The sequence below is a fragment of the Lissotriton vulgaris genome, chromosome 1_1 (genome assembly GCF_964263255.1).
Source record: "Lissotriton vulgaris chromosome 1_1, aLisVul1.2, whole genome shotgun sequence".
Taxonomy (NCBI): domain Eukaryota; kingdom Metazoa; phylum Chordata; class Amphibia; order Caudata; family Salamandridae; genus Lissotriton; species Lissotriton vulgaris.
The window spans coordinates 250,328,703-250,339,107 of record NC_141685.1 but is presented as its reverse complement, the minus strand read 5'-3'; the positions used below and the strand labels follow the sequence as shown (position 1 = coordinate 250,339,107).

General features: G+C 46.9%; 2 non-coding genes across 2 annotated transcripts; one reads left to right on the top strand and one right to left on the bottom strand.

The window, feature by feature from the left end:
- Nucleotides 1-348: 348 nt before the first annotated feature.
- On the bottom strand, nucleotides 349-420 carry TRNAE-UUC (transfer RNA glutamic acid (anticodon UUC)). The gene has a single exon. It is a non-coding gene; the product is annotated as a tRNA-Glu (tRNA).
- Nucleotides 421-5,738: 5,318 nt separating this feature from the next.
- Nucleotides 5,739-5,810, top strand: TRNAD-GUC (transfer RNA aspartic acid (anticodon GUC)). Its single transcript has one exon. It is a non-coding gene; the product is annotated as a tRNA-Asp (tRNA).
- The last annotated feature ends 4,595 nt before the right edge of the window (nucleotides 5,811-10,405 follow it).

The window sequence follows — 10,405 nt, the reverse complement described above, 5'->3', positions numbered from 1 at the left end:
GAAACGAGCATTTCACACGGTGAGAGCACAGGAAACGGGGCCTTCGTTTTATGCCACGCGCAATTTATATATAATCTGTACTCTTTGTTGTGTGATTAAAGGCAAACATCGAATAGCCCTTCATAGAATCCATCTGTGGCTTTCTCACTCCAGTTCTTTAATAATACATCAGCTGTGCAGTAAGGGCTGGGGCGGGAACAGGAGCCGAGGGGTCGGGGTAAACCACAAAGGGCTTTAGACTGATAGAAGGGAAGAGACGCAAGTGAGAGTTATTAGGACTTCCAGAGCCATTTTGGTTTGGAAGGAATAAAATACATTTTCTAATGTTGCAATAGCAAAAAAGTGAACTTCCCATACCGGGAGTCGAACCCGGGCCGCCTGGGTGAAAACCAGGAATCCTAACCGCTAGACCATATGGGAGGCTGTCTGCACAGGATGCAGTCTGTGAGACATCTAGCCTGTCAGACTCCGGTGTGTACATTTATAGTCACATTGCCACCCATCAGGGTCTGGCCATGAATGGGTAACAGAGACCCCCGCACTCCTGACAAACCGGAAGGAATGAGAGGTCATGATTTGTGCAACAACCTGCTCATGTCTCATCATTTTCAACCCTGGAACTTCTCCAGACCTAGAGCCCAGGAGCAGAGGACAGCAGCAGCCCCTGCATTGCCTCTTACTGCCCCCCCCCCCAGACGAAGCCACGCCCCTCTCCCCAGGACACCCTTCACTCCTGAGTCTCCTCACCAGGCTGAGAGCCCCACAGACCCCTCTGCAGTGACCGTCCAGCTGCTTCCTTGGACCACACACTCCTCCCCCCCACCACCACCTGTCAAAGGCCCCAGGCTGCCTTGGAGGGTGGGGGTGGGGGGGCTCCAGTTACACCCCCTCTCCCCCTACTATCAGCACCGACCCCAGTCCTGACACTCGATTGGTTCACACAGAGGAGGGAGGACCAGCTCAGGTCACCCTGGCTTCTTCCCAGGTATCTTCAGATGCTCAGGGTGACCGCCAGGGGGCAGCACCGCCACAGCACTCACAGCCCACAGGGCCCTGGAGCAGCAACGGGACATCAGCAGCCTTGACAGGGGCAGACCCCGAATAATCCCGCACAGCATTCTGGGAGAGCGAGGGAGGAGCCTCTGCGGTGCTTATTTATGCATTTTTAGGTCTCGCCTGTCGATGCGCATGCGCATCGAGCAAGGCGAGAGTATTGGCACTTATCCGCTCTTTATCCACACTGCAAGGAATCGTGGCGATTCCTTGCAGTGCACGAGAAATTTAAGCTCAATGCGCATGCGCGTTGAGCTTAAATGCGCGTGCACATGCCCCCAGCCGCCTACTCTCTCTCACAGCCTCCCCCAGCTCCGCCCCCTCACTACTTGATTGCACGGCCGCTAGGCCGTGCCTCCCCTACTCTCCTCCCCCCTCCTCCTCTCCTCCTCTGCCTGCCTGCCGCATTTCTCCTCCCCCCTCCCCTCTCTTCCCTCCGTCTCGTTTGTTTAATTTAACCCGCTCCGCCCCCTCCCCTTCCCGCTGCCTCTCCCTACCCGTCTTTTTGTTTCTTTTCTTGTTTTTATATATTTTTTTATATACAGCGATTGTGAACATGAATAGCAGAGGAATCATCCCTACGGGGCTTTTGTCACCATGCATAAAATGTTGCGTCCTCAATGTCTCCCTCATTTGCATGGCTGCCCCGCGGTGTCATTTATCAAACTCTCGGCGCTGGACGGTTTCAAAGTCTTTTTTGTTCTGAAAAAGGGCAGTTTGCAACCTCTCCCTCTAGCATGGAGATTGGGCCCGCGCAATGGCACAATATTCCAGTTTGTTTTAGCGAACCCCGAAATTAGGATCATTTCGAGCTTTAAATTTGACCACTATTACGCACCATCCATTTTCTAAAATAAACAAAACTTGGAAGGCAACTTTCTCCCCAGCTCATTCAGACAGCGGCCCATGGTCACACAAAGCGGTCAATTTGAATAATGATCCCATTTAACAGAGAGACCCTCTGAAAGGGTATAAATTGTTAGTTCCCACCCTCAAATTATTTGCAAGAACTCTCCGGAGCTAAATAATGCCTTCTGCATCACATCTTCTGAGTCGGCGCTCTTTTAAAACCTTTGTAATGACTATGTCCGCACGCAATAGGCCTCATAAGACTAAAGACGGCTTCCTACCCACTACTTTAAGTTCTGTTTCTAGCAAGTGACTCGGTACCACTCTGAGTGACATCAAACACATTCTGATTATCCGACCCCAGGTTTAAAATAAAGAGCCTCCGTCGAAACGTAGCATCCCCGACCTGAAATATCCACCCTTTAAATAGGGTACTTTGGAAACAAAGAAACACACCCGTAGGTCGGGCCTGTCGTTTATTGGTGACCCCCAAACTATCGATGCAGAGGTGGAACGGCGCGCCTCCCCTACTCTCCTCCCCCCTCCTCCTCTCCTCCCCTGCCTGCCTGCCGCATTTCTCCTCCCCCCTCCCCTCTCTTCCCTCCGTCTCGTTTGTTTAATTTAACCCGCTCCGCCCCCTCCCCTTCCCGCCGCCTCTCCCTACCCGTCTTTTTGTTTCTTTTCTTGTTTTTATATATTTTTTTATATACAGCGATTGTGAACATGAATAGCAGAGGAATCATCCCTACGGGGCTTTTGTCACCATGCATAAGGTGTCGAAGAATTATTCTAATGCATGTGCAGAGCACACATTTTGTAATAATCCCAAAGAGAAAAAACACCTGAACTCGATCGGAGATTGAGGCCTTTTACATGCATTTTTTCCACCAAGCCAAGTTCTGTCAGTGGGCGTCTGAAACAATACGAACAAAAAGAATCTACAGGGCCCAACCCACCAGGTGCACTGCTGTAACCTCTGTCGTGCCGACAAGCAGAGAAAACACCTTCGCATGAAAGGGCTGGCTAGCCTGATTACGTCAATTGCAGCGTAGAATTAAGGTGGTTCACGATTACTCATGATCGAACCATCCTCCTCTTAGTCACCGATGCATTTGGATTACTCAACCCTTCAGTGTTCTTTCCTTGTGCTACTTCCTGTTGTGTGCAGTGTTGTTTTCAGTTCTTTGTACTCAACCGATGTTTAAGGGTAAATCACCTGCTTTGGAACGGATTAAATATAGTACATTTGAGGGAAGGTTGTTTAGGAGGGAGGAGCCCCGTTGTTGTATGGAGGTCGTCCACTGGTAATGATGGCGGCGGGGGTGCAGTTCTTTCCATTACCTTTAGCAGGCGCTTCTCGGGGAGCTGTCATGTTGCTGACCTCAGTCCGCTGATCTGACAAGTCCACTAACAGCCGCCGGCCTTCACAGAAGAATGATGGGTTGGAGACATGCTCCCACCTCGCCGGAACCTGAGGTGACGCAACTTCCTTGCGTTCACACTGAATACCGTAACACAAACCACGCATCCGATGACAATCAACAGAACACCTGACCATAGAAACAGCTATACTACAATACAAGATTAAAACCCAGTCACGGGCGGCTCAGTATTCTCTAACATTTGAGATGAGTTACACTAACAATGAATGGGAGAAGATGGAATAGTTATTAAAATTGTCCTGCTGGAATGTGAAATTGTGACCTGCATGTTAAACCCACATTCATGCAGCAAGCAATCGGACCATTTAGTATGGGTATACGCATTTTATTTCCCCAAAATTTACATTCACATTTTCTAGAGCAACTAGTAAATCGGACAGCTGTAATTAACTTGTTATATAGCGCGGACTTTACCCAAAGGAGTCCGAGCGCTTCACAATAGGACCAGTGTTTATACAAAAGTAAACATCTGGGGTCAAAAGCAATAAACACACATTTGTAATCATTCTCTGCTGTGTTGTTCCTTTTTGACATCATGCCAATTTATAAGACCCGAATGGCGAGACTTTTACATATAGATAGGATACGACTGCAGCCTGGGCAGGGAGATAAAACACTCAGAAGTACAAATGTTTCCATGTTTATTCATGTCAAATGTAAACAAGTTATAAATCAAAATATACATCTATGTTTACACCGGATGAAAAAAGTGTGCACTGATAGGGTCAGGGTGCAGTTTCTTTCCCCATGTGTTCCTTTCATACATGTGGGTCCCCAGTAAGCATTCGGCTGCTCTGTCTTGTTATTCTGAGTCAGGTGTTAATAGGGGGGCTGGTCCCTAGTTTGGGGGCCCAGAGTACGGAGGCCCCGGGGCACCGGAAGTAAACACCCCTCCGTGATACAACTATGGCCCAGTAACCTCTGATTGCCCTCTGACCCCTCAGACTGGATTCCTGTCAGGCCTCTTTTATAGAGGAGGAGACACTGACGTGGAGACGGTGCTGCCGAGGGGCAAAGGGCTGACAATGGCTCAGCATTTCAACCCAGTCTCCTCCTATTATCATCTTTGTTACACCCACAGCATATAAGATCTCTTATAGGTCAGAGGGGACCTCCCTCTGGTCACCTTCTGGGGTTTAAACAGATCCTTTTACAAGGACCAGCCCCTGAACTTTAAGTAAGACCAACCCCTGGGGCCCCCTGGGGTCTGAGGGTGTTTCACAGACAGGGACTCGCTGACGTTGGTGACCCCCAGTGACTGAATTACATTTAGTAACATTACAGACCAGAAACAAAAAATGTAACACCTGATGAAGTTTGGCATTTATATAACTAGATAACAGAACCCCATTATTAACTTGTGGATCTCGTGGTGAATACCATTTTTATAATTAAAATGCAGCAACCGCAAAAGCACATTTAAGTATTTAATGCTACAAAGAACATCCGAACCCAAAAAATTAACTCTTAAAACACCATAACACATGTTACCCAAGATCAACAGCAATAATGTATCCAAAAGTAAACACGAAACACCCTAAAAACACCCTAAATACATAAATAAACATATATAACTCTGATCCAATACCAGGAAACCTACGGTGTTTGAGCGCTATATATGTAAATCTAAATATATCTTGAAAATCAGTCAGGACTCAGACGTTTCCCTGTTAGTTAAATATATGTCGGGTTTGCAGCTTTATCAAGTGTTTAGACACAGAGCCGTGCCCAGTTGGGTACAGTCCGGAACCATTCTTCATGTCATATAGCGCCTTGTCATCAACTTGTTGTTGAGCTTTCGATAGCTCAGTTGGTAGAGCGGAGGGCTGAGTGGAGAGACTGTCATCCTTAGGTCACTGGTTCAAATCCGGCTCGAAGGACTTTTGCAAACTCTTCACTTTTTTTCCCTCTGCTTCACAATGGAAAGCGCCTCTTTCTCGGACCCTCACACGCCTGGGCTTTTCCTGCCTCCCCTCTTCACCTTTGCAGCCCAGCTCTCTCCTCCGGCGGGGGCGAGGGGGGTGGTGTCTCCCGCCCCCCTCCCTGTGTGCAGCCCCCGCTGCAATGCCCCCTCATCAGACAGAGCCAGGGGCCCCTGGGCTGAAGAGCCAGTCCGGGGCCCCGTCTGAAGCAGCCCTGGGAGCTGGTTGTGGTGACTCTGGCATCAGGGGATGCTGAGAGCGTCTGCCTGGAGGCGAGAGGGTTGTTGTGAGGTGTGAGGGGGGAGTGTGTTTGTGTGTGTATGGTGGGAGAGTGTGTGTGTGTGTTTGTTGAGCCCGTGGCCCCCTGTGTTGGTGTCAAGGAGTTGATAAATGGCACGAACCGGTAGCATATCGGGGAGAGGCGGCTCGAAGGCCACATGAGGAGCGGCCCAGCAGGTCGGGATTCATCGGTTCCTCGTTAGTATAGTGGTGAGTATCCCCGCCTGTCACGCGGGAGACCGGGGTTCAATTCCCCGACGGGGAGGATATATTTTTTTTAAGTAACCAAACGTTTTGACGATAGAAAACCTTTTTTAAATGCAATTCATAAAGTTATACTGATATTACAATTTGCTATTGCTTTTTATGGATGGCCACACCTTTACAAGTTAAAATATTTAGAAGTCTTTTACCTTTTGGACAGCATTTGTGCCTTTCCTTTTAAGTAATTGAAAAAGCAAAAAGTAATTGAGTCTTATTATATATATAAACATATATGATATTAAAATAAAAAAAACTAAATGGAAAATGCATTTTAACGAGTATTCTTCATGCTAAATAAATGGAATGATGGGGGCGGGCTCTGAATGGGGAATTGTTTTATACAAACTTGTCACTTATATATATACTAGCAGCCCGTCTGGACGTTGTCCGGGTATGAATTGCTGCCGGCCAGTAGTATATTGTTTTGTAGGATTTCGTTTTGATAGCATTTCTTATCTGTGACAGGCCTGTGAAACGCTCCGATTCACAGTGCACTGCTGATGCACTTAGGAGTGCGCGTTCAGTAGTGTGTGAACTCGAGTTTCCCTACTTTATTTTTCCTTGCAATATTCTATAGCGCAAACTCGACAACATGGCATGAGCACAATTTACATTACAGAAGAACACATTAATTTGCTGTAGGCACGTGGAGACAAAGCGATTTGCCTGGAATCACAGGATGTTGAGCTGATGCCGAGATTCGAACGTAGCTCCCCAGCTCTAAAGTTCGCAATTCTAGAACTTGTGGCGGGAGGTGTGTCTAAAAGTGTATGTCGGGACTGGCCATCAATGAGAGAGACCTGTGCATTTTTCAAATGGGTGGTGAAAAAATATGAGTATGTTGCTGGAGATGTGGGCCTCCGTGCCACCAATGTACTTACCGGGGGAGGGTAAACACCCATTATTCTGCAACTTTCTTTCTTCATACCATAACTCCGCATACTTTCATTATGAAAGTACCATGACTCCGCAAGGCCATTATAACGCATGGCATTACATTTTATATGCTTTAACCACGCATACATATACAACGAAATTCTTTGTAAATGCATGAATGGTAAAAGCATGTTTTTTTAATGTTTGGATAAGGTAAGTATGGGTATAGGGGTATATGTTTTGGGGTACTGAGGTATATGTTTTGGGGTGTTTGGGTATTTTAAGGGTTCAGATATAGTTTTGGGTTATGGGGTACAGGGATAGTTTTAGCGTTTAGGGATACGTATGGGTTTTGGGGTACAGGCATATTTTTAGGGTTCAGGGCTAGGTTTGGGTTTTGGGGTATAGGGGTATTTTCAGGGTACTTGGGTAGTTTTGGGTTTTGCAGTACAGGGGTATTTTAAAGGTTCGGGGCTAGGTTTGGGTTTTGGGGTACAGGGGTATTTTTAGGGTTCAGGGCTAGGTTTGGGTTTTGGGGTACAGGGGTATTTTAGGGTTCAGGGGTAGGTTTGGGTTTTGGGGTACAGGGCTATTTTTATGGTTCAGGGCTAGGTTTGGGTTTTGGGGTGTAGGGGTATTTTTAGGGTTCAGGGGTAGGTTTGGGTTTTGGGGTACAGGGGTATTTTAAGGGTTTAAGGCTAGGTTTGGGTTTTGGGGTACAGGGGTATTTTAGGGTTCAGGGGTAGGTTTGGTTTTTGGGGTACAGGGGTATTTTTAGGATTTAGGTAATGGTTTGGGTTTGGGGTACAGGGTATATTTATAGGGTTAAGATGGGTTAGTGTTTAAGGGTGTTGGGGTATTTTAAGGAGTAAGGGTGGGTTTTGATTATGGGGTGCAGGGGTATTTAAAGGGAGCAGGGTGGACACCCGGAGCTGGAATGTACAGAACCTAGGAAGAAAAAACAATGGAATATTTGACACAACACGCGCCCCGCACACACCCACACCCCCAGCACACGATATGAGACATGGCATGAAGGGCGTAATGTATAAACAACAGTTGATGGACAGATTGCAGAATAATGTCACACATTCACCCCAATACAAAGATCTGGGCCTAAATCCATCATTTATTTTTGCACTCCACAGCACCCCAGTTCATATGCAAATCAGCCTTGACCCTGTGCCTCATGGGAACAGTCCTGCCTGAAGGGCGGAATGTACCACACGCCCCCAGCATTTGTCACGCCCCCCCAGCACAAGCCCACAGCACAACGCAGACACGCCCACAAGGGACTACTTTGCTGGCACAGTTCTGTTACTTTGTAAATGTATATGGTGGGCGTCTGCATAGCCTAAGCCCTTCTGCTGCAACTGCCCTTTCCAACACTGTATTGGGTGTTGTGATTGGTGCTGTGGTTCCGGAGATTACCCGCCTCAAATGTTTGGGCTTTCTCTTTATTATATTAGTATGGATATATGATATTAAAATAAAAAAACTACATGGAAAATGCATTTTAGCGAGTATTCTTCATGCTAAATAAATAGAATGATGGGGCGGGATCTGAATGGGGAATTGTTTTATACGAAGGTGTCACTTTTATCTATTTAAGCATAACAGTTTAGAACTTACAGACACATTGTGAAAGTAAAAGTGTCACTGGGCCGGACGTGCACGCCCCACCACCCTCATCAGAGATCTTATATTCCCCAGGTCCAGCATGAGTACCTAACACAGGTCGGTGTTTACTCTCTATATTGGGACATGATAGGACTACAGGTCCCTGCATTGAAAGTAAAACCCTGTCCAGTAGGGAGACAAACTTGCATGGGTGCAAATTCAGGACGGTGAGTGTAAAAATTCAGGACAAAACTTTGGGACAAAAGTAACTTTTTAAAGACACATCAGAGGAGGTCGCGCAATAGTATATAAGTAAGCACATCCAAATCCAAACATATTCTTCCATTTGCTAACCTATCCATCATGTATCCTTCCTTCCATCCATCATTTCATTCATCTATTCACACTTTCACTCATCCATCCACTCATCCACCCATCCATCCACTCATCCATCCACCCATTTACCATCCATCAACCCTTCCACCCATACATCCACTTACCTTTTCTCTCATCCATCCTTCCACTCACTCATCCATCCATCCTTTCTCTCATTATCCATCCATTTACCCTTTCATTCATCCATTCACACTTTCACTAATCCATCCAGCCATCCACCCATCCCTTCAATTCCTCACTAGCCCACCTTTTCATATTAATTATGAGCTGAGCTCTTGACTGCAGAACTGCAGATAGAAGAGGCCCATCAAGAATTTCACCCTTGCTGTAGTTCCTAAAGCAAGGGGTTGGGTTCACTGTGCCCCTGCGCACAGGCATCTGAAAAAGTGGAAGTCATGAGTCAAGTATGATGCACAGTGCCAGGAATTGAGGTGACTGTGGCATGGTGTTGTATTTGTATTTTATTTGTATTTTAGAGTATTTGTAGAGTGCAACATTCATTTCAAGGGACTTCACGGACTGTTGTTTCCAGGGCTTTAAGTTGAATGAAACAAAATGGGGGGGGGGGGTTCTCTCCAAAGGGGGTGTTTAGAGTAATTTAGGGTGTGACTTAAAACACCTCAGCTAAAAAGCTATGCTCAGCATAGTGTGCTGCTGGGCTGGTATTTTGCCTCTTTTGTCATTGTATCCAGAAAATTAACACAACAAGTAATGTTACACCTGCAAGCCAAACTATTGGCTTTGTCAATGGTTGTTAGTTGCATAAGAGAAAAAAGCAGAAACCATTGCATCGTTCAATATAATATCGAAAATGCACTTTTCTAAAATGATGAGACTGAAAGAACTCTAGCCCCTTCTTTTAACTTGCTTTCCCACCTTCTTTGAATGAACTGGATTCTCACGTAGCCGCATTGGGGTCTTTGCACATTTCTTCCATCTGAAAGAATGTCCTGCCCTAGCCCGAGGCAAGAGGAGGCCACCACATGCTGTGAGAGCCCAGACTGGCCCATTCTCATTCTGGATGTGGCAATCAGCAGCAGACAGAATGACAATGGGCGGGTGAGGCTGCTCTTGTGCTCCCAGGAAGAGTGCGAGGCGGGGCGGCCCCATCAGGGAGCTGAGGCTTCATGCAGGGGAACAGTGCTGTTCCACAATGCCCAAAATTACGCATAAAAGGCATCCGTAAAAGGGATTGTCAAAGACTACAGACTTGAGATCCAAATTCCGGACAGTCCATGTAATTTTCGGACAGTTGGTCACCCTACTGTCCAGGGGAAGCTGCTCATGCACATGCATGTCTGGGAAACCTGGGGCTGTCCTCCTGCAGGGTCCCTGAGAAGAAGCTCTGACCCTAGCATTGTACTTTCTATTTTTCTTGGTTCGTTGGTCACTGATATTTTTAGGTCGAGCCTCGGCAGCACATGCGCTGCTCTGCGATGCATGCTGTTTTGGAATTTGTACTTGGAGTCCCGCCCTCTCTCCGCCCACATTTGTCATTAGCTTGTACCATTGTCCTTCAAAAATGCTGGCTCCTGATTCCTTAATAGGCTTGTTAGTCCCTCCTTATTACCGCTTTGTCTTCATTTGTAACCTCCCATAAGGACTTGCCCTTTTACTTCGGTTGTTACATAGTAGGTCTTTTTATAGTCTGCAAGCCAGCCGTCGCTGCTGCAGGTAACAACGGTGGGGCTGCGTGAGGTGGAA